At 44.2% G+C, this 23,896-nt stretch overlaps 1 long non-coding RNA gene and 1 pseudogene across 1 annotated transcript in view; one reads left to right on the top strand and one right to left on the bottom strand.

Annotated features, from left to right (window-relative positions):
* The window catches only part of LOC126501420 (uncharacterized), a 14,956-nt gene extending 6,495 nt beyond the window's left edge, over positions 1 to 8,461 (bottom strand). Inside the window, exon 1 of the long non-coding RNA XR_007591673.1 lies at positions 8,441 to 8,461. This is a non-coding gene — a long non-coding RNA (uncharacterized lncRNA). The remainder of the gene's footprint in view (positions 1 to 8,440) is intronic.
* Positions 8,462 to 9,538: 1,077 nt separating this feature from the next.
* Positions 9,539 to 13,617, top strand: LOC126501451 (non-histone chromosomal protein HMG-17-like; annotated as a pseudogene).
* Positions 13,618 to 23,896: the final 10,279 nt, after the last annotated feature.

Below are 23,896 nucleotides of genomic sequence, written 5' to 3'. Positions count from 1 at the left end.
CCAGGAAGGGAGTCTAGTCTCCGGCGGAGCAGGAAGTGAAGAGAGCGAGCAGAGGAAATAGCAGCTTTTTTAAAGGGAGAGAGACCACGCCCCAATGGGCTGGTATCACAGCAGCTATTGGTTGGAGGGGCGGAAGGACCTCCCGCAACAGAAGATGATATGATAATAATACATAAGTGACTCCAAAAATTCTACCAGGGAACTACTACAGCTGATAAATACCTTCAGTGATGTGGCAGGATACAAGATCAACTCAAAAAAATCAGTAGCTCTCGTATATACTGATGATAAATGGGCTGAAAAGGAAATCAGAGAAACATCACCCTCTATAATAACCACAGATAATGTAAAATATCTTGGGGTAACACTAGCCAAACAAGTGGAAGACCTGTATGACAAGAACTTTAAGTATCTGAAGAAAGAAATTAAAGACGATATCAGAAAATAGAAAGATCTCCCATGTTCTTGGATAGGAAGGATCAACATATTAAAAAATGCCCATCTTACTAAAACCAATCTACAGATTCAGTGCAATCCCCATCAAAATTCCAACACAATTTTTGACAGACCTTAAAAGAAAAATAATCAACTTCTTATGAATAAACAAAAAAACCCAGGATAGCCAAAACAATCATGTACAATAAAGGAACTTCTGGAGGTATCACAATCCCTGACTTCAAGCTCTACTATAGAGTTATAGTAATAAAAACAGCATGGTATTGGCATAAAAACAGACACATGAATCAATGGAATCGAATTGAAGACCCTGATATTAGCCCACACACCTATAAACTAAAATTGTACAATGAAAAAAAATAAAGCATCTTCAACAAATGGTACTGGCATAACTGGATGCTGACATGTTGAATAGATCCATATCTATCCCCATGCACAAAACTCAAATCCAAATGGATCAAAGACCTCAAAATAAATCCAGTTACATTAAACCTGATAGAAGAGAAAATGGGAAGCAGCCTTAAACACATGTGTACAGGAGACCACTTTCTAAATTAACACCAGTATCACAGACACTGAGAGCAACAATTAATAAATGGGACCTCCTGAAACTGAGAAGCTTTTTTAAGGCAAAGGACATGGTCAATAAGACAAAATGACAGCCTACAAAATGGAAAAAGATCTTCACTAACCCCTCATCTGGCAGAGGGATGTTCTCCAAAATATATAAAGAACTCAAGAAACTGAACACCAAAATACCAAATAATTCAGTTTAAAAATGGGGTACAGATCTAAACAGAGAATTCTCAACAGAAGGAACTCAAATGACCAAATGATACTTAAGGAATTGTTCAACAACCTTAACCATTATGGAAATGCAAATCAAAATGACTCTGAGAGAGCATCTTACACCTATTAGAATGGCTAAGATCAAAAACACTGACAATAGCTTATGCTGGAGAGGATGTGGAGTAAGGGGAACATGCTTCCATTGCTGGTGGGAGTGCAAACTTGTACATCCACTTTGGAAATCAGTGTGATGGTTTCTAAGAAAATTGTGAATCAATCTACCTCAAGATCCAGCAATACCACTCCTGGGCATATACCCAAAAGATGCACAATCATATCACAAAGACATCTGCTCAACTATGTTCATATCACCATTATTTGTAATAGCCAGAACCTGGAAACAACCTAGATGCCCCTCCACCAAAGAATGGATGACAAAAATTTGGTACATTTACACAATGGGGTATTACTTAGTGGTTAAAAAAATGACATCTTGAAATTTATAGGCAAATGGATGGAACTAGAAGAAAAAAAACATCTTGAGTGAGGTAACCCAGACCCAGAAAGACAAATACAGCATGTACACACTCATAAGTGGATTTTAGACATAAAGCAAAGGATAACCAGGCTGAAATCTACAACTCTAGAGAAGCTAGGTAAAAAGGAAAATCCTAAGAGGGACACACATGGAGGACTCTAGGAATGGAAAAGAGTTAAGATCTCCTGGGTAAACTGGAGGGGTAGAAGAGAGGGGATGGGGTGGGAACATGAGGGATTGAGAAGGCCGAGTTGGGGGAGGGATGGAAGGGGAGACATGAAAGAGATATCTTGATAGAGGGAGCCATTAGCTAGTTAGGGACAAACCTCGTGCTAGGAATCCACAAGGATGACCCCAGCTAAGACTCCTAGCAATAGTGGAGAGGATGCCTGAACTGTCCTTTCCCTGCAATTGGTTTAGTGACTACCCTAATTGTCATCATAGATCCTACATCCAGTTACTGATGGAAGCAGATGCAGAGATCCACAGCTAAGCACTGGGGCTGAGCTCCTGAAGTTCAGCTAAAGAGAGGGAGGAGTTATCACATGAGCAAGGGGTGAGGGTCAAGATATTGATGGGGAAATCACAGAGATAGCTGGTCCAAACTAGTGAGAGTAATGGACTCTAAACTGACAGCTGGGGGAACTGCATGGGACCCAACCAAACCCTCTGAATGTGGGTGACAGTTATGTGACTTGATCTGTTGGGGGGGGGGTGGTAGTGAGACCAGGACTTATCCAAGATGCATGAACTGACTTTTTGGAGCCCATTCTCTATGGTGGGATACTTTGCTCAGCCTTGATACAACATGGAGGGTCTTGGTCCTGCCTCAACTGGTATGCCAGGCTTTGTTGATTCCCTGAAGGAGACCTTACACTCTCTGAGGAGTGGATGGGTACAGGAAGAGGGGGAGGGGGAGCAGAGAAGGGGAGAGAGGAGAAGCTGGGGTTGGTTTGTAAAATGGAAAATTTTAAAATAAAAAAAAAAGTGTGTGCTGAGAATACATTCCAAAACATGTCTACAGACATTATTCCTTCCTACAACGTGTTGGGAGCAGTGAGACCCCAGATCCTGAATTTCTTGTAATCCCCTGATCTGAGTGCCTACAGCTGCTTTGAGCACGAGACCTTCAGGAGTTCCTGATGGCAGGAGAGTGGTTTCTGGTGTGTTTGGCTGGGGTGTGGCTATCTCTATATAATCTGCCCCTGATCACAATAAAGGGTCATTCTTGGGGAATTCAAGGATGACCCGTGTCGCTGTCTCTCTGTCTGTGTGTGTCTGTGTATTTTATCCTCCAGCCCCCTTGCCCGAAGCTCGGTAACTGGGTGCCAGCGCACAGAGCGCAGACACGAGGGCACGGTGCGTGGCACAACATATCGTGTTAAGCACCATTTAGGTTTCCTTCCAGTAACTGCTCTCTCTGAGCACCACCTTCCTCACTGTCCACATGGAAGATCCCTGTATAGATACATACTATTATCACCCTTATGGATATACCTGATCAGCTCATGGTCAGATGCCCAATACAAAGTGGGCCAATTAGAAACTCTCTTGACACTCCGAGCAGACCCAGAACACAGAAGCCTGGAAAACTGCCCATTAAAGGGTAATTCCCAAATGACAACGTGGCTGCCAAGGATCCCAGAGCCAACCTCCTCAACTTTCTTACATTATGATTGTTTCTATAGTTCTCTTAGTTTTCTTTTTACTCATATAGTCCCAAAAGAGTCCTAACTAAAACATTTGTTCATTCAACAAACTTTTTGACTATGAAATCCAGGCACTTGGTGGAGAGAGGTTACCACGAAAACTAATGATCTCATATTGAGATGTGATGGTACATGCCTGTAATCCCAGCACTCAGGAGGTTGAGACATGAGAATTGTGAGTTTAAGGCCAACCTAGACTATATAGTGAGTTCCAGATCCTACTGGTATTGCCATAGCAAGACTCTGTCTCAGACACAAACACACAGATAACAAAAAATACTTTACAAATAAATAAATAAATAATATGATCAGTTGTGGGAAGTGCTAAAGCAGGGAAGAATGGTGCCAGGAGAGAGAACAGGAATTATTTTATTCCTAAGTGAGTTTAGGTGCGTAAAACATCTGGCCCAGGACTTGCCTCCCAATAGGCTCACTGTATCTTTCTCATTCAGCCCCGCTAAATAATAGCCCTGGTAAAATACCTTCCCAGTTGAGGCCAAAAGAGGACCAAATTATTCTAATCAGCTGCTAACTCACTCCCCGCCTTCAGTTTCTGCTGCCAGAATGTTATTCCCAAAATATCATTTGATTAATGTTGCCAGCATGCCAAAGAATGTGCCATTCTTCCTGTAAGCCAACCTCAGACCTCAGAAGTGGGGATAAATAGGATCTGGGGCCACCTGCATCCTCCGACACAGAAGCCTGCAGGTGGGTATCAGAGAGGCAGCTCCCACACCCCACATTTCCAGCAAGCTCAGAAAGAGTCTGGCAGTGCCGTGACAATGGGTACAGATGCTTGGTTTAGTGTTGGTAGATGGGAGAAGCGAGGGTGGGAAGAGGAGGACTGAGGGAAGCCCATTGGCCATCAACACTAGGAAGAGGGCGTTGACCATTCCAAGCAAACTTCTATAGACATGGCTGCTTTTCTAGAGCTTGCTGGCTACTGAGAAAGATGAGCTGTCTCCTCCATTCCACCTAAAGCACCAAAGGATTGGTGGGCATCGGAGACGCTGTCTTGGGAGAGTTCTCCCGAATGTCACTCTACCCTCTATTCCTTCTCTTTCACCGTCCAAGGTGAAGGAACTGTTGGTATTTAACTGCGGAGAGACAAAATAACAATCAATTGCACAAGCTATGCATCTGGCTTCAATGGGACCTGTGGCTGCCAGGAAAGGGGCTTATTCCTGGAAAGGTAATTACGCCTTCGTTTGTGAATTATGCCGTCCCGGGTGAAAGCAAAGCACACCTTATGAAAAAGTCATAACTATTCATAAGAACCAAATCCACTCCAAGCCCCTGAAGGAGTAGTGAGTTTGATGAAAAATATTCCCCTCTCCAGGGAAAGCCTGGGGCTCATTAAATGTCACTTTAGACTGCCCCAGGATCTACAGAGTGCCTGATCAAATACACTTGAAAACAAACTTCCTTGACTGCCAGCATCTTTACTCCCTCCATTTAAAAAATACAATTTAAATGTGATTTTCAGAGGAAGTTCTGCATGCGGGGCAGAATTAATTAAAGCAGCATTTTGCACCCCACAGTGACCTGCTAACCTGAGTCATCCAGTATGCATTGGGTACCTCTTGCCCCGACTGTAGGAGCCCGTTTCCCCCTTGTCACTGGTCTGAGTTCTGGCAAGCCCAGGGGTCCCTGGCTTGTAATTACTGGATTTGGATTCTCACCACACAGTCTGAGGCTCTCTCATCCCTGACATGGCATCCCTTCCTCAGGGGAACATAGGGAGAAGATGAGCCCAGTCAGAGAGTCTCAAAGACTTTCAGCTTAGTGATATTTTTTTTTTTTAAAATTGGTTAGAAAGAAATCAACATTTTTCTGTCCTTGAAACCCTGAGGGCCTGATAGATGTTAGCAAAAGACAATAAATACTACTCAGAATAAACCTGTATCTTTAGATGATGGATTCCCAACACCATTCAAAGATTGACGCCATATAACATTCAGGGTTAAGGAAATCAGCTACCCAACACATCTTCAGGAACAATTTGGATTCCTACAGCACTGGAAGTCTTACTACCCAGAACTCACTCCCCCTGTCAGTAAGAGTGCCCATTCGCTTCCCCTGCTGGACTCAAACCGGGAGGAATGAGTCACTTGTGCTGTTCTGCCTGGGATTCAGAATGAGTCATGTGGATGACAACTTCCAAGAATTTAGCATAAGACACTCTGGAAATACAGGGGAAGGATTCACAACTCTTCCATGAAAAGTTAGGGAATGCTTCCTGAATAAAGTAGTCCAAAATTTGAGTCATAAGAGCCAACTCAGTTCAAAACATAGTCTCATGGGACTGGAGAGATGGCTTAACAGTTGAGAGCGTTTGTTCTAGAAGAGGACCTTTGTTCAGTCCCAGTACCCACATGGTGGCTCTTAGCCATCTGTAACTCTCATTCTAGAGAGCTAATGTCCTCTTTTAGGTTTCCACAGACTGTGTGCATTCAGACAAGCAGTCACACATTCTTTCTTTGTTACTGTTCTGTTGTGGAGAAGAGACACTATGACCAAGGCAACTCATAAAAAGAAAGAATTTAACTGGCGGCTAAATGTAGGACCAGAGGCTTAGACCAGTATCATCATGGCAGGAGCAGGACAGAACACAGGCAGACATGGTGCTGGAGAAGCAGATGAGAGTTCTACAACCTGATCTTTAGGCTGCAGGGAGGACAGCCTGGGCCTGGTAAGACTGTCGAAACTTCAAAGTCCCAAATCCGGTGACACACTTCTTCCAATAAGGCCACACCTCCTAACCTTCTAATCCTTTCAAATAGTGCCACTCCCTAAAGTAAGCATTCAAATATAGGAGCATATGGGGATCGTTCTTACTCAAACCACCACCTATATACACATAAATAAAAATAAATAATTTTCTTAAAGGGATCAAACTGAAGACATCACAGGAAGGCGTAAGTGAAGACAAGAGACAGAGAGCGTGAATTGTAATGAGCCATGTACAGACCAGCCAGTGGTGCATTGCCTTGCGGGGAAGGGGAAACTACTTTGTTCAGATACTGAGAGACAGCAGGAAAGATTTTAAGATTATAATTATATCATAAAGCTGAAGCCCGGCATAGGAAATGTGATGACAGTAAGAATAATCAACAAATATGGTTTCAGATTATAAATGCTGTAAAGAAATGTAAACACTGAGTGAGTTCAATGCAATCAGCAAGAATCTATGAAACTGACAGCAAGTACCGGGGCCTAAGATTCCTCCCTGAAAGATCCCAGGCATCTGTAGAGGCTCGGGATCCTGGGAAGGCATCACACCAGCCCAGAAAGTGCTCTTCTGTAAGGATACCAGCCATACTGGAAGGACTATTTTGATTTGATGTTGGTTGAGAATATTCAACCTTCAAATAAGGCTGCATTTCTAAACATTGTGGGTTAGGATTCCAACATATTGGTGGGAGCCCTGGGGGATGGACAACAAACTCTATTCCAACATGTTGCTATCCTGCCAAACCTTCTCCTGAGCCTATCTGTGCACTTCCCTATAAAACCTCATTATACCAAAGAACCCTGTGCCATTGATGTCTAGCTGCTCTTGATGTGTGGTCACATTTTCCTCACCCTCTCTCATACCCCAGGATCTCCCTGGTCTGTCTTCAGGAAGAAACCCCTCAGGTCAGTTTATCCAGAATCCCTCCTTATACCAGATGCTTCCCTTACTAATTTTCTATCATTGATTCCCTGCCCCATCCCCTCGATGACAGTGTATTGTCTTTGCAGAGCCAATCCCCTTTTACCTCCTACTGCAGACTATCATTGCAACAGCCTTCCTATCTATCAACAGGGGGGGGGGGCGCTAAAGGAGGTGGTGGTCACCTGTAACATAGGCGTTGCAGCCCACAATACGTATTTTGTCTCGTGGTTATAGTTTCTTTAACCCCTTTCTGAGTGCAGTGATATAGTGGGGTACCTTAAATAGGAAGTGTTCCCCCATAGGCTCTGTTTGAATGCTTAGTCTCTAGCTAGAACACTACCTAGAGTGGAAACTTAAGGAACCGAAGCTTACTTGGAAAATGCAGGTCACTCACAGTATGTTTTTGGAGGCAATCCTGGACCCCCAGTCACCTCCTCTCACTCTGCTTCCCATCCTCCTTGAAGTTGGTAGCCCCAATCAAGGCTCCCCACCATGATGCTCTCCACACCATGTTGCTCTGTGTCACCACAGGCTCAGAATCACCATAGCCGAAGACTGGCGACAAGCATGCAAATCCATGAATCAGAGCAGATAATTCCACCAGTTCAACTGTTTTCTTGGGCCTTTGCACGACATCAGACAAGTTGACTAACACAGTGTTTGCTTTTGACTGCATGGCATAAAGCTATCAAAACTCAGACAACATGAGGGAAAATGGAGAAGAAGCCACATGTTGAATAATTGGGAACTAATTATGGACATTTGTGCTTTCCAAGGTAAATGAACTGAGTTATTAAATGTGTCATCATTTTCTTCAGACTTAGTTTGACAGGAATTGAGGCAAAGGTCAGAAGCTCTGTCCTCCTGTCAGAACTGATCACAAAGTGTGTCAAGCTGGAGACGGAAAGCTCACATCTGCAGAGCGCCCACCTGAGTGGCCCCTTCAAACATATCCATTCCCTTGCCCTAGCTGCCATTACTCACAGTAAATGCCTCATAGATTCTAGCCAGCATGTGATCCTCACCTGAAAGTCCACAGAACTCATGCAGTTCCTTATGAGCATTGTACTTCCCTAGAGAACAGACTGCATTGTTGAATTAGGAGCGGTGAGGCTGCGTCCCCGGCACCTGGCCGCCCGCATGGCTAGCTTATGCCCAGAAATAATTACACGGAAACTGTATTCTTTCAAACACTGCCTGGCCCGGCTAGTTCCAGTTTCTTATTGGCTAGCTCTTACATATTGTTCTAACCCATTTCTAATATTCTGTGTAGCCCATGAGCTGGCTTACCAGGGAGGATCTTAACCTGCGTCTGTCTGGAGTGGAAGAATCATAGCGACTCTTCACTCAGCTTCTTTTTCCCAGCATTCTCTTCTGTTTACTCCACCTACCTAATTTTCTGTCCTATGAGGGCCGAGGCAGTTTCTTTATTATCAACCAATGAAAGCAACAGATAAGATACAAGACCCACCTCCATCACTGCATTCCATGGAGAAGTCTGGGTCTTTGGAACTATTTGGTGACAGTGATGAAGATCTTAAAAATGGGGTCAGGAGTTTATACACTCTGGAGTTTTGTTGAGAACTGTCAGGGACCAGCCTTGACAAAAATACCACTTGACAGAGTAGGGATGTGGGAACTTAGAAATATTAGTAAAGAATACAAAGACATGTGTGAAAATAATAAAACAGAAAAACATAAAATAGCTTAAAGATTAAAGGTGGCAAATTTATATCAGCAACCTAATGGATTCATGGGAAGAAAGCAAGAACCCCAGCTCCTCTTCTTTCTCCTTTAAAATCACCTGACACTATTTGGGGCAGGGAAGTTCAGCCCTTTGGGCTCCCTGAGGCCAGGGCGGTTCAAGGGGCTCTCGCCAGGCTTTGCAAGCCACTGAGAACTCCTGCCACTCCTTGAAGGGCTTCTCACTGGGACCTGGGACTGCTTGGACATGGTACTCTACAGGTGAGGACATTGTGCTCCTCACCCTGTGGGAAGGAGCCTTGTGACTGACAACCTGCATGGCCTACTGCTGCCTGGGGGAACCAGCCCCCAACAGCACAGGGCTCAAAAGGAAGTCCATACTAGACTTTTTTATCTGAGGGGGTTAAGGAAAGAGACAGTCACACACTCTCTTGATGACTTCCTTCTCTATTCCTCTGTATTCTTTCTACTGTATACTTTTTTCTATAGTTTATATACCTCAACAATGTTTTTCAAGCAATATACTAATTATAATGTGGTTACATTCTGTTTTTCAAGTGACTGATTACAATGAATTCAAGTAAAAAAAAAAAAAAACAGGGTGTTTTCCATGTCCCTTACATGATTAAACACTTTACATATTATAGGTGAAAAACAAATTGCCCCGAAAACCCACGTACATTCATACCCAAGCAACGTGTTACAGATTAACTATGTAGGCAAACAAGATATTCTTTTCAGCCGGGCGGTGGTGGCGCACACCTTTAATCTCAGCACTCGGGAGGCAGAGGCAGGCGGATCTCTGTGAGTTCGAGACCAGCCTGGTCTACAGAGCTAGTTCCAGGACAGGCTCCAAAACCACAGAGAAACCCTGTCTCAAAAAAACAAAAAAAAAAAAAAAAAAAAAAAAAAAAAAGATATTCTTTTCAGTCAGGTCTTTTACCAGCAGGCTGTGTTTTGCAATTACAAACGTCATTTCAGGAAGCATGTGAGAACTTTCAGATGGATTATTCTGCCTGGTCCTGCACGGACAGGATATTGAACAAAGAAGAACGTTGTTTGGAAGGCTATGGAAAGAGAATATTAACCAGGAATATGCCCCAGTTTGGACATGTTTACTCACCCCTCCAGTTTCTAAGTTTTCATATGGGCTGACACCCTTTTCTATCTGGGCAGCTAGCTGTTTTTCTTTTACTTTTTAACGTGTGCACATGTTATATGTTTAAGGGAGACATGCATGTGCAGGTCCACACACATCTGTGTGTCGGGGCTGGAAGAACTTCAGGCATCGGCCTACAGCACAGCACTCAGCTTTAAGACAGGATCTCTTTGGCCTGAAGTTCACCAATTAAGCTCTGAGGGCCAGCGGAGCTGGAATTGCAAGCAAGTGCTGCCATACCTAGAGTTCTTTGTTTTTAATTTTACTAATTCTCTCTGGATTTCATACCATGTATGCTGATTCCACCCATCTTCCCATCCCCCACATCCACCCTCCACCCTTACAACCTCCCCCCAAAACAAAACATAATTTAAAAGAAAAACCAAAAGCCAAACAAAGCAAACAAAACAATTTAAAACAAACAAAAACAAAGGAGAAGAATCTTGGCGTGGACATTGTAGTGTGGCCCGTTGAGACACAGTTTACCCGTTAGTGCGTTCATGTTCACTTACAAATCTCCATTGCCATGAGTCATTGGTCTGGCTTGAGGCCTCTGGTTTGTGCCACACCATCGATAATGGAGGTGTAGCCCCCCCTTCACTGGGGCCCCCTTGGATATCCTGCTGTTGTCCTGTGTCATGGAGATCCTGCAGCTTTGGATCTGTAGGTTCATCCCCTTCACAGGCTCCAACAGTTCATAGATGCGGTGAATGTTGTGATGGACCAACTCATAGCCCTGGGTTTGGGCCTGGGTGGTTGCTAGGTCGGTCAACCCATCGGCTTTTCCTCATCATCACTACCCAGGCAAGCTTTCCAGTACTGCCATGGCCAGTTCACCCAATGCAGCCTGCAGCAAGGAGCAGGGCCAGCTCTCCTGCTCTCTGATCCTCAGGTCCTGCTCATCCACACTCACACCACCAACTCCACCGTCTTTCCCAGGCAAGGTACATCTCTCTCTCTCTCTCTCTCTCTCTCTCTCTCTCTCTCTCTCTCTCTCGATAACTGTAGGAATCACGCCCAGATTTCTTATGTGGGCACCGAGGATCAAACTCAGGTCATCAGTTTTGACCGACAAATACGTGAATTCGTATATAAGAATATGAAAAGAAAAATACCCAATAAATTGCACTCAATTACCCATAGAAGAAGTCAGCCAATTGCTACCATCTTGGGATTCTGGGATGGAAAGTTGGGGCCACTAAAGGAATCACTGCTCACTTCAATTTATTAAGGGAACATAATGCTAACTTAATACCTCATGTTCACTTTATTTTTTAAAAATATTTGTTTATTTATTATGTATACAATATTTTGTCTATGTGTATGTCTGCAGGCCAGAAGAGGGCACCAGACCTCATTACAGAGGGTTGTGAGCCACCATGTGGTTCCCGGGAATTGAACTCAGGACCTTTGGAAGAGCAGCCAATGCTTTTAACCACTAGGCCATCTCTCCAGCCCTCATGTTCACTTTATTATATCCCACAACTAATTACACAAAACAGCATTTTGATTTCACCATTAATTCTGTGAAATTCAGGAAATCTCTCTTTAGATGTCATAAGCCAAGACAGTGAAATACTGTCACTTCCCTTCTGTTAAGGAACAGGATATTTTCCAATCCATTCTTGCTTCAGTCTCCCAAGGAGAACTCAAAACTTGCCAGATTCAAATATTGTTAGAACTGAAACAATGAGAAACCCCAAGGCAGGCATTTCATAGTTCCCCCGGGGAAGTTCACCTTCAGTAAGGCTATTTAAAGCTAAAGAGAAAAAAACCAAGTCCAAAAATAGCACGAGGACGTGAAGCCATCTACTTTCTGTAACTCGGTTGGTGACAGATTCACTGCCTCTCTGGCCAGTTCTACCACAGCTTGACCCTTCTCCAGTGGGGCCTGGTGATTAGTAAAACCCTAACTGTGTTTCCTCCCACCCTCACAGCTGGCAGGACCAGTGATAGCTCCCACAAAGGGACAATGGACCGGGTTCTAAGGGCAGAAAGGAAGTAAGATGTTGTTGTTGGGCCCTGCTTTCTTCCTGCACAGTGGGACAACAGTCAGTCCAGCCCACTGACCGTTCCCAGGGTGCACCGTGATGGTGACTCAGCTCGTAACTGAGAAGTCATCCTGATGCCCTAATCTTTGATCCAAGCTTTTCCCATCTGCCTCGTAGACCCTGGGCTTGTTCAGTTCATGAGCCAATGAGCTGGGTTCCCCTTCCCACTGATGAAAGGTTGATGTAAGAGCTCAGGAACTCAAAATACGTTTGAGGTCATGGAAAGTTATGGCTTTCCAGGGTAGTCCTTTAGTTCTTTCCCATCTTAACTAGGAGCTAAGGCTACCCTGATGGTGTCTGGCTCAAGGGCTGTGATAGAATCTAATCAAATGGGGACGTGCTGGAGAGGAGAGAGGAGTAATGGGCAATGAGATTAGCATTGATTTACAAACTGATTCTTATGTCATTTAAAAATAATTTAGTAACCCCAAAAAGATAGAGTGAAATTATCTGGCTCCCTAAATTATCGAAAGTTGTTTATTGTTTCTCCCATTAAGGTTGGCTCTTTGGAAGAACTGAGATGAGGGGGTGAGGACAGCATCACACAGCAGATGGCTTTGAACTCGTCAACCGTGAGTATCCAAAGCCTCCCGGGACTGGCCAGGGTGACGCTGCCAGGTGCACATTGATTACGCAATGTGCCGACAGTGCCTTGCAAGAAATGTGCCAAATTCTTGTGCCTCTCTGATGTAGTTGGTTTTATTACTCTTTGGGGGTCCACCACCAGCTCCCAAATAAATACATTGAGACTTTTTCTTACTTATGAATGTCTGACCTTAGCTTGGCTTGTTTCTAGCCAGGTTTCTAACCTAAATTATCCTGTTTCTCTTTCACTACATTTTGCCTCTAGGCTTTTTACCATTTTTTGTTCTATATGTCTTTCTTTCCTTCTTACTCCATGGCCGGTTGTGTGGATGGGTGGCTGGCCCCTGGGCATCCTCCTCACCACCTTTTCTCACTTCTCCATCCTTTCCTAGATTTCTCCTCCTACTTATTCTCTCTGTCCACTAGCCCCACATATTTCTCTCTCCTGCCTCTCTATTGGCTGGCTGTTCAGTTCTTTTTTAGACCAATCAGGTGTTTTAGACAGGCAGAGTAACACAGCTTCACAGAGTTAAACAAATGCAACATAGAAGAATGCAACACATCTTTGCATCCTTAAACAAATGTTCTACAATATAATCAAATGTAACACATCTTAAACTAATATCCCATAAAACTTTGCTGTAGAGTTTACTTAAGATTTCATAGGGGAAGAAGCAGCAAGAACGACTCCCGGCCAGACCCAAGCAAGCCACACACCTGCTGCATCCCCATAAAGGCTGAAGGGAATACTAAAGGAGATAAAGCCAAGGTGAAGGACGAGCCACAGAGAAGATCTGAAAAGCCAGAGCCCAATCCTAAAATGGCCCCTGCAAAGAAGGGAGAGAAGGTACCCAAGGCTGAAGAAGGGGAAGGCCGACGCTGGTAAGGATGCCAATAATCCTGCAGAGAATGGAGACGCCAAAGCAGACCAGGCACAAAAAGCTGAAGGTGCTGGAGACGCCAGGTGAAATGTGTGCGTTTTTGATAACTGTGTACTTCTGGTGACTGTACAGTTTGAGATACTATTTTTTTATCAAGATTTATAAAAAAGCAGAATTTTGTTTTACCTTTTTTTTTTTTTTTAAAGCTATGTTGTTAGCACACAGAACACTTCATTGTTTCTGGCAGAGGTTGGGGGGGAAGGAACATGTGTCACTAGCAGTGTCTCCCAAGCTGGATGAATGATGGTTCATGATGGAAAACATCTTTCCCTGATAATTTTGAAAGACTCCTCTTGGCTCCCAGGAAAGACGTTCTGGAGACATGTTGACATGTGTGGCCACCATGGCACAACATACCTTGTATGGGAAAACTCAGTTAATTTTTATATCCTCCTCCCCCCTGTACCATCAACATAGACTTAACTCCATTAAGACCAGAGACCTGTTGGAACCTGATCCCCAAAATTGGTTTTGCCAGTCTGTTGGGCAATCCGGACTTTGCAGTGATATCATTGAGTGTCCTCAAAAGCGCAGCGGTTCCTTTTATAGAAGATTGTGGATCTGCAGATTGATAATTCTGCCATTTTCATTTCATTTCCTGAAAGTCAAGGTTGGCTTTTGAAGATTTGTTAAACAACATCCTCAGTGTGAAATGTCAGCCCTCACTCTGAGCTCCTCCCCCTTTGCAGAGCATCCAATGAAGGCTCACTGGGTTTTATAGTGGCTGTCTGGTTTTTGGTAGCCCATACAAGTAGTGAGTTTGGAAGTTCTCATGTACTGTTGATGATTGTCTGCCCATGTCCTCCTGGAAAACCATGATGGTTTATGGAAAGTGTCTTTAATAAAGCTGGATACAGTTTGGCTTGGGAAAAAAAAAGATTTCATAGGATAGACTTGGAAAAGTGACTTTGTGTAGCCTTCTAGGTTCAATTTTAAAACGCTCTATTTTGAGATACAAAAGGTCTGACAATACTTACACATATACATATGAATATTATTCAGTGGTTATAAAACAAGACGAAATTCTGCTGTTTGGAATAAGTGAGAGCCTGGGAAGCAGTAAAAAATATTATTATCTGGAAATAGTATGATCACCCATCCAGCAAATATTAACAGACAGTAAAAGAGAGAATCTGAGATAATGAATACAGCAAAATAATACAAAAGGCATGAGAAAAAAAATCAATGTTTTTTCTCATAATGACAAGAACTATTTTTTTTAAATCTACTAAAAATAAGATGTCACTCAGTAGAGCAACAAAACTCTTAAATATCTGAGATTTCACTTATCAAAAATATACACAAACATTATGGAATGTAGCAATATACTGTTTGTGTTTTAACAAATAAAGTTTGCCTGAAGATCAGAGTGCAGAGCTAGTCACTAGAGGCTAGGCAGTGATGGCATACACCTTTAATTTCAGGACTCGGACAGCAGATGAATCTCCGTTAATTCAAGGCCACCCTGGGCTACATGAAATTGATCCAGTCTAAAAGAGAAACCAATCTTACACAAAGGCAATTCCCTCCCTTGGGAGGTGGAGACAAGAGGGATATGGCTGGATGGAGAGAGGAATATAAGGCGGGAGGAGACAGGAGCTCAATGCAGTCTGAGGTGGCAGCCTGAGGACAGGACTGCCCCTTTGGTCTGAGCATTGGTAGAGTTAAGGATTCTCTCATGGCTGGTCGCTCTGCTTCTCTGACCCTTCAGCTTTCACCCCCTGATAGCTGACTCCAAGTTTTTCTTATTAAGACAGTTAGAATTCATGCTACAACAGAGAAAACTGTAAAACTCTAGGAAAGAAAATAAAAACTCTAAAACGTAAAGGTATAAATAGAGTGCTTAATTATACTTGAATATAAAGACTTAATAGTTAACATTGAAAGAATGTGCAAATTACAAAATCCCAATAAAAATTCAAGCCGATTGTTTTTTAACAATTTAAACTAATTTAAACTTTATATGAAAATACAAAAGTTCAAAAGTAGCTAGGCCAGCTGAAAAATGGAAAGCTAATATTAATGAAATACAGTAAATCTGCCACAGACACACTTGAAATTACTGGAATAGAGTAGGAAGCTCAGAACTGGGAAGGATGCGTCCACTAAAGACGGCATGTGTCTTGGTTCGGGTTCTGTGTTGCTGGGAGGAAATACTGACCAAAAGCAGCTTGAAGAGAGGAAAGGGTTTATTTGATTTGTGTGCTCTTGCTTTGTCCTTCTGCATGTGGTTCTCTGGTTCTCTGCACATTGGTGGCTGGGATCACACACCTTTAAATCCCAGCATAGGGAGGTGGAGACAGGAGAAATATGGCTGGGCAGAGAGAGTAATATAAAGGGGAAGAAACAGGAACTCAGTGGAGTGTGGGGTGTAGAGTCTTCAGGATTCATGGAGACAGAATCTCATCCATTTTCAGTCTGAGATAGAGGTAAGAGTCAGTGGCTGGCTGCTTTGCTCTTCTGACCTTCAGTTTGAACCCCAATATCTGTCTCTGGGCCTTTATTATTCATGCTACAGACTGGTCCGCAGGCATGTCTCTGGGGGCTTTTTCCTGGTTGTTATTTGGCATGGGGAGCTAGTTCACCATGGATGGTGCCATCCTGGATAGGTGGGCCTGCTCTGTGTAAGAAAGGCAGCTGATTGCTGAGCGAGCAGACAGAAGAGGAGGCGGCCAGGAAGCAGTCTTCCATTCCTGATCCTCAGTTGGTCTCTGTGTCAGCTCCTGACTCCAAGTTCCTGCCTTGATTTCCTGGGTTGGCTTTGTTTGGCCCACAGTTCTGGGGACTGGGAAGTCCAAGTGCGTGGTGCTGGGGAAGGCCTCACATTGCTCTGGCTCACAGACGGAGCCAGCAGCAGACTGTGGTGATCCCAGGCCTTCAAAGCTACACGAAGTTCTCAGGTTGTTTTGAAAGAGAGTTCAGAAATCCCCTTTGACTGGGCACAATAGTTGCCCTGACACAGGACCATAGACTCAGCAGCTTAATAACAGGAACTGGCTATAGACCCTACCGGGGTCTCACTGGGCTAAATACAAGGTGTTTGTAGAGGAGCGCTCACTTCTGGAGGTGCATGGAGAATCTGTCTGTCTTCCCGTTGTCCTCTCCCGGGGCTCCTTCCTCTTTCCTCAGTGCCTGGCTATCCAAGAGAGCCCTCCTATGTCTCACTTATGTAAGCTTTTTCCTCTCGTCCTTTCTCTCTACCTTCAAGGACCTGACTGGATAATCTAGGAGACTGTTCCTAGACAATGAGCCTTATCTCAGTCACAGCTGCAAAGTCTCCTGTCCATATAAAGTAAGCTGTTCAGAGTTAGGGTGTGAACGTTTTGGGGTCAGGAAGACATACGTGTTCATCTTACCACAGGAAGGAGACTCAAACAGGATGGTTGTGTTTCCAGTTTAGAGCTGAGGGTTTGTAGTAATAGGAGCGGCTGGGCTGTGTCCCCAGCACCCCAGCCGCCTGCTAGCTTATGCCCCGAAATAATAACACTGACACTGTATTCTTTTACACACTGCTTGGCCCATTAACTCTAGCCCTTACAAGCTAATTCGCATATCCCGATCAACCCATCTCTAATAATCTGTGTAGCATCAGTCTTACCGGGAAAGATTCAGCATGTCTGACCTGGCAGCTTGCTTCATGGCGTCTGCCTGGGAGCGTGGAGCATGGCCTCTGTCTGAGGCGTCAGGCTCTGAGAGGAGCTGCATGATTTCTGACCTCACTTCCTCTTCCTCCCAGCATTTTATTCTGTTTACTCCACCCACCTATGTTCCTACCTATCAGGGCCAAGGCAGTTTATTTAACCAACGACCTTCCTCCATCAAGGGTTATCTATGTGCACCCCACTGCTGCCCAGAGCTTGAGGACTCCCAACTGGGTTTTTAAAGACATGACTTTTGTCTGAGGCGAGGGTTGGGAGCAGGTCCTACTGTGGTTAACCTTTAATCCCCAGAGATTCAGGCCAGGCTAACAGCCTTGGTAAATGTTACCTTGCAGAGAGGAATGTGGTCAGTACTCTGAGCATCTAGGAGGACCATCTAAAGGGGCCGTGCAGGTTTTCAATCACAGGCTCCTTCCCACAGAGTGGAGGAACACAATGCCATTCTCACCTGTAGAGTACTTTGTCCAAGCAGTCCCAGGTCCCAGTGAGTAGCCCTTCACAAAGTGGCAGGATTTCTCAGAAGTAATGGGCAAGGTCTGGTAAGAGTCCCTAGAGCCGCCCTGGCCTCGGGGACCCCAAAGGGGCACTGCTGAACCTCCCTGCCCCCAGTAGTGTCAGGTGACTTTAAAGGAGAAAGGAGTTGGGGTTCTCGCTTCCTTCCTGCTTCCTTCCCGTGAAGATTCCTCTTCAAACATTTCTCTGGCTGTGTCAAGTTGACCTAGAACCAGCCAGCACATCTACCTTCTAGTAAGCCGAGAAGGGCCAAAGAAAAACAACTGAAGCTTAAAAAGGATAAGATCACGTCCTCTGTAGGAAGATGTTCGCTCGCAGAAGAGCGATAACATTCTGAAGAGTGACAGCGACAATGAAGAAAATCAAAGTCTACATAAAATTCACCCTTCACAGAAGGAACACCCAGCTGAGACTGGCTGAAGCCAGCTTTCCTTCTCATTGAGCTCCAGGAATCATTTATCCCTAGAAACTGTTTTCCCAAGTTCACAGACTAAATCTAGGTAACAATCAATATTTTTCAATTTTTTTAAAATATTTATTTATTTATTATGTATACAATATTCTGTGTGCATGCCCGAAGACCAGAAGAGGGCGCCAGACCTCTTTACAGATGGCTGTGAGCCACCATGTGGTTGCTGGGAATTGAACTCAGGACCTTTGGAAGAGCAGGCAATGCTCTTAACCACTGAGCCATCTCTCCAGCCCTTTTTCAATTTTTTTAACTATTATTGTGTGTGCATTCACACATAGGGGACATTGATGCCATGGGGCGAGTGTGACAGGGGAGGACAGCTCTGTGGGATCCATGGGGGCATTGATGCCATGAGGCAAGCATGGCAGGCAGAGGAAAGCTCTGTGGAGTCCTTGGTCTTCTCCCACCTCTTGTGGGGTCCAGGGACCATATTTCGGTTAGCATGCTTTCCCAAGTACCTTTGCCCAGTGAGCCATCTTGCCAGCCCCACAATGACATTTTTGTAACCAATACATCTCCCATAATCTTATTTCCTGGTTTTTATCACTGTTGCTGTAGGTATGCATGACTCACAGTTTTCTAAAATAACCAAAAGTGAAGCCAGAAAAGGTTTTGTGCTATTGTGGGCATTGTTTTCAAGAATTGATGTAACACTTTTAAGTGCAAGCTGAATTAAAATTCACTCAGCCGCCCACTAAAACCCCCTATGAGCATCTTGACATCCTGTCCGTTGGCTTAAGGTCATCTTTCTTTCAGGAGGTAATAGGAAAAGAATCAGCCTACCTGAGGTGAAGTGGGAAACACAGGCATGACTCTCTGCACTGATATTAAACACGCCCCAGTTGGGTTCTTATTTTGTATTCCAGTGTTGCTATGTCTTTCCTATTCCCTCCTTATTAAATTCCACAGTCGCATGTTAAAAACTCATTCTCATATATATTACAATTAGTTTTCCTATTGTAGCTCGTCAAAGAGTGTAAGGCTTTTCACTGAATCCCAACCGTGCTTTCAAATTGTTGGTAGAAGCAGCAACTTCATCAGCTGAAAGGCTCCATGCTCAGTCTTGGACAAAAGCAGAAAACCATGTTGTTCTGGCCCAGGGCAAACTCTGCTATTTCCTTTCTTTAAAAGCTGAATGGACTAATTCCGCACCACAATCTCTAACAATGAGTGGCGTCTCTCCCCGCTTCTAATCAAAGTAGTGGCAGGTTTTTAAAACAAAATGGTTTGCATAGAGAATATAAATCATTTCAAAATCTTTAAAGTTCAGAATCCCAGACAAAGCATTATCAACTTGAATAGAGAAGACCATGAAAGAAACACCATTGTTTTTTCATTTTGGATGAGTGTAGGAGTTAGAGATAAACGGTGTGTTTGACTCCGTCAGTGCTGCGATCCCTGGCTCACTTCAGGCCTGGTCCTCAGGGGCCAGTCATACTTGTGTTTAGTTGGTTGGTTGTATGGTTTTTGAGACAGTATCTCACTATAACAGCCCAGGCTGACCTGGAGCTCAGAGTCGTCCCGCCTCACTCTAGGATGTTGGGATTACAGGCGTGTTCTACTACATTCAGACACTGTTCATGTGTGTAACGAACAGAGGAAACCGTCATCCTCAACCGACTGTGTTGTGAAAGCCACGATGCTTGGGAGATACATGTACTGGTCTTGAGGAGAAAGCAAGCTTTTCCTTTAACTAAATTGTTTTAAGATTTTTATCTTAGCGCCCTCTGACATTGCTAGAAGAAGAGCAAAGATAATACAGAGAGCTTCTGCGTACTGTCTATCTATTTTCCCTGATGACAGCGTGTTACCCAATTGCATTACATTCTCCAGACCGAGAAATGGACACCGACAGCGATACTGATGAAGCTATAGACCTTGGTCCCATTTCACTGTGCTCCACTGATGTTTTCTTTCCCTTCTGGGATCTAACTCAGGGTACCATGTTACATTTCCTTAACCACCATTAATATGCAAACTTCCCAGCCCATCCTCATTCCCTTTTCACAACCTTGGCACTTTTGAAGAATACAGATCAAATATTTTACGGAGGTCTCTGCAGCCAGCTTGTCTGACACTTTCATGACTACCACTGACTCATGAGGAGCGTTCCCGGGGTGACGTCCTCATCTCAGCACAGGCTGACAGGCACTCTGACTTGTTACTGCTGACATTGTTACTGACTCGTTACTGCTTGATCATGGGCAGAATCTGCAAGTCTTCGCCACTGTAAAGCGTGGCCCCCATAGTCTAGTCTTTAAAGGGAACTTTCTAAGTCAAACTCAAAATCAGAAAATAGAATGAACTAAGCTTCACCTCCTGGCAGAAGAAGGTGTGGATATATGTCGAGAACACCATGGTAATGAGAAATCGCCAAACACTTGCGGACAAATACCCTGCTTCTCCTTCACGTTACGCCTACTAAGGTTATCTTGAATCACCGGCTCCTGCCTACAGCAACTATGACTGTTGAAAATTTGTCTAAACACGTTATAGACCATTGAAAGTTACTCCTGAAAGTGTCACTTTCCCACCTACAATGTTGGCAGCACTCCCCCAGGCGCGCATTTTGAAAACAGGTAGCCTGCAGCGAGTCAGGTCTATGGGACACGTTCAGGTAAAGCGTCTTTGGTTAGGTTCTAGCAGCTTCTTCTTCACTCTCAAATGAGTCAGAAGAAAGTGACGTCTTGTCTTCTGTCTTCCGTGTGGCCAGAAGACACTGTAAAGCCTGATGCTGTACCAGCCAAGAGGAACAGACCTGGACAGCGCACACACACTCAAGGTGCTGTGTGGGGAGACGCCGAGAGAGTCGTCAATAGGCCAACTCTCTAGCACTCCAACTCTGGATCTCATTTTGTGAAGTAATAAAGCTTCCTGTTATACGACCAATTCTAAGCAGCACTTGGGGCTGAAAGCGCCCTAGTTGGTGTATCCACATTACCAGAAGAGACGTTCTGGAGAATTCAAGATAGAGGAAGATTGACAGCTCTCAGAAATAGTCTCGTTGATGTGTGCCCTGAGTAAATCTTTCCAGAGCTTGTGTCCCCACAAAGGGAAAGGACCAGAGAAAGTGGCGAATTTCCAGGTCAATCTCAGCATTAAAGACAGTCTCAAAACGACTCGTCAAGAGATTTGGTCTTCAGAAATGGTCTTGCTCTATAGCTCAGGCTGCCTGCAAACGTGAGAGCTTCCGGCTTGAGAGCTAGGATTAGAGGCATGCACTACCAGGACCACTTTCTCCAGAAAGTAAATAAAACGTACACTCTTCTTGGCTTCTCATTGGTTAGATTTTGCTATATAGGTTAAATATAACTTATCTGAAATGCTTGGGAACAGAAATGGCTCGATTTGTGTGTATGTGTGTGCGTGTGCCTGGGCACATGAGTGTGTCTGTGTGTGTGTGTCTGCATCTATGGTATGTGTGTCTGGAGTATGCACAATCATCTGTATGCTTGTGGAGGCCAAAAGTCAACATCAAGTGTCTTCTTCAATTGTTTTTTGTTTTTGTTTTTGAGACGGAGTCTCCCCTGAACCTGGAACACTTTTGCTAGAGTGGCTGCCAGTCAGACCCAGGATCTCTCCATTCCTCTGTGTGGGGGCTACAGACACATGCCCCATGCCACACCATACCTGGCTTTTACAAATGGGTCTCGGGGATTAAAACTTGTGCAACAAGCCCTTGCCCCCTGACCAGCTCCTCAGTCCCAGATCTGGGGATTATTTTTCTGACAGACTTGGATACACGTACTGAGATGTCTTGAGAGTATCCCAAGTGTAAAGGTAAAATTGTTTCAAGTTTCATAAGCACCCTTCAAAATTGACCTGAAGATAATGCTATGCAGTGTTCCCAGTGGGTTTGCTGTTTCCACAGTACTTGTCATTAGAGGTCAGCATGGCATGTCCTGTCCTGGCATCGCGTTGGTATCCAAGGCTCAGATGGGTGCTAAACTTGTGGGGTTGTCTTATTTTCAGAATAGATTTTAATTTTTTAACTAATTTGTAAAGTTTAGAGTGAATTATGTTGATTGACAGAGGGTAATTAAAATCACAAAATGTACTGGGCAGTGGTGGTGCACGCCTTTAATCCCAGCACTTCAAAGGCAGGGGGATCTCTGAGTTAGAGGCCAGATTGTCTACAGAGCAAGTTCCAGGACAGACAAGGCTACATAGTGCAACCCTGTGTCAAAAAAAGCAACAAAAATAAGTAAATAGACAAAGAAATAAATAGCTAAATAAAATAAAAACACAAGATGTAACATGACAATCTTGTTATTCATTTTTTTGTAAAACATGTTTTGTACATTTCAGGAAGCTTTTTCTTTTATTCTACCTCTTAGATTTTTTTATTTCTGTTTTATTATTTATTCAGGCAAACTGTTATGTTCTGTCACACCAGTCTCCCTGCCTCCCTTGGCTGTCATCTGTCTGCGATCAGTCATACTTCACTGGGGTTTTTCCCTGTAAAGTTATTTCAAGGCGGCTCCCTGTTGGTGACCGTGTCCTCTTCTTGCTGCCTCTGAGATTATTTTAATTTCCACAGTGGATTTCCAGAGCATCGACAGTTCATTTGTTATCCTCTCATCTAGTCCATGGGCTCTTTCCTTTTCTTCTTAACTAACCAGTGTCCCCGACACACTCATATGGCTAACACCGATACATCTCAATACATTGCAACGTCACTGGGAGGCCAATCTGCCTTTACTTCTGAAAACAGTTCAAAGTAGTCACGCAAATACAGCCCATGTTTCTCTTGATTTATTATGATCATGTGATAGTCTCATTCATATACACGATTACTATTGGCTTATTTCACACACACCCCCTTTCCCTCTTCTGCGGAAGCCCCGCCCCCGCCACAAGTCTCCTACTTTATGGTGTGTATGACCCACTAAGCCTGACGAGGGCAGCTTCCCGGAGTACGGGTTGAGAAAAGTGACAAGGGCAGCCCAGAACTGTCAATAACCAGAGTCGCCCAGGGAGGGCTGGGGCTGCGTGAGCTCATCCCCCACCAGTTTGTGTAGCTTAAATCACAGTCTCGTTGCAGTTATTACAGTACTGGACTTCCTTGTCAGAAATAGATTCTCTTTCCTTCTCGCTTTGATTGAATGGCTGAGACTGTTTCAGTAGCACAGTCATGCCTCTTATTTATGGCGCCCCTGCTGCCTCGACCTCCTGAGGTTACAGGCACGAGCCACTGCAGCAGAAGTATATTTTAAAAGGATGCTGGCTTCCCGTCCCTTTGACACCATGCCTGGAATAGTCAGCTTTACAAAAGAGAACATTTACCTGGGCTTACAACTTCAGAGAGTGCAGCCGCTGGCCTGAGGGCCCAGTCCCTTTTAGGCCCGTGTCTAGGCAACCCCTCACGACAGGAACACAGCACGGAGGTGCCACTGGGAAGAAGAGACAGAGAAGGGGCTAGAGCCCCTCTACCCTTACAAGGGCACATCCTCGGTGGCCTGTTTCCTTCCCGCTAATCCTGACATTGGCTGGGGATCAAGCTGGGGATCCTTAGGGAACATTCAGTTTCCAAACTCTAACAGAAAGTAAATGGCAGTTACAGCTTTGGAAGTGATCAGATTTATTCTGATCGCCCTTCTTATTGAGAAAAATGAAAGAAGAGAAAGCAAGGTGAGAATTTCGAAGAAAACTTCTAACTTGT

The sequence above is a fragment of the Alexandromys fortis genome, unplaced genomic scaffold (assembly GCF_014885135.2).
Source record: "Alexandromys fortis isolate MF-2015 unplaced genomic scaffold, M_Fortis_MF-2015_v1.1 scaffold_41, whole genome shotgun sequence".
Classification (NCBI taxonomy): domain Eukaryota; kingdom Metazoa; phylum Chordata; class Mammalia; order Rodentia; family Cricetidae; genus Alexandromys; species Alexandromys fortis.
Note: the sequence above shows the minus strand (reverse complement) of the source record. Positions and strands in the feature narration are given on the sequence as shown.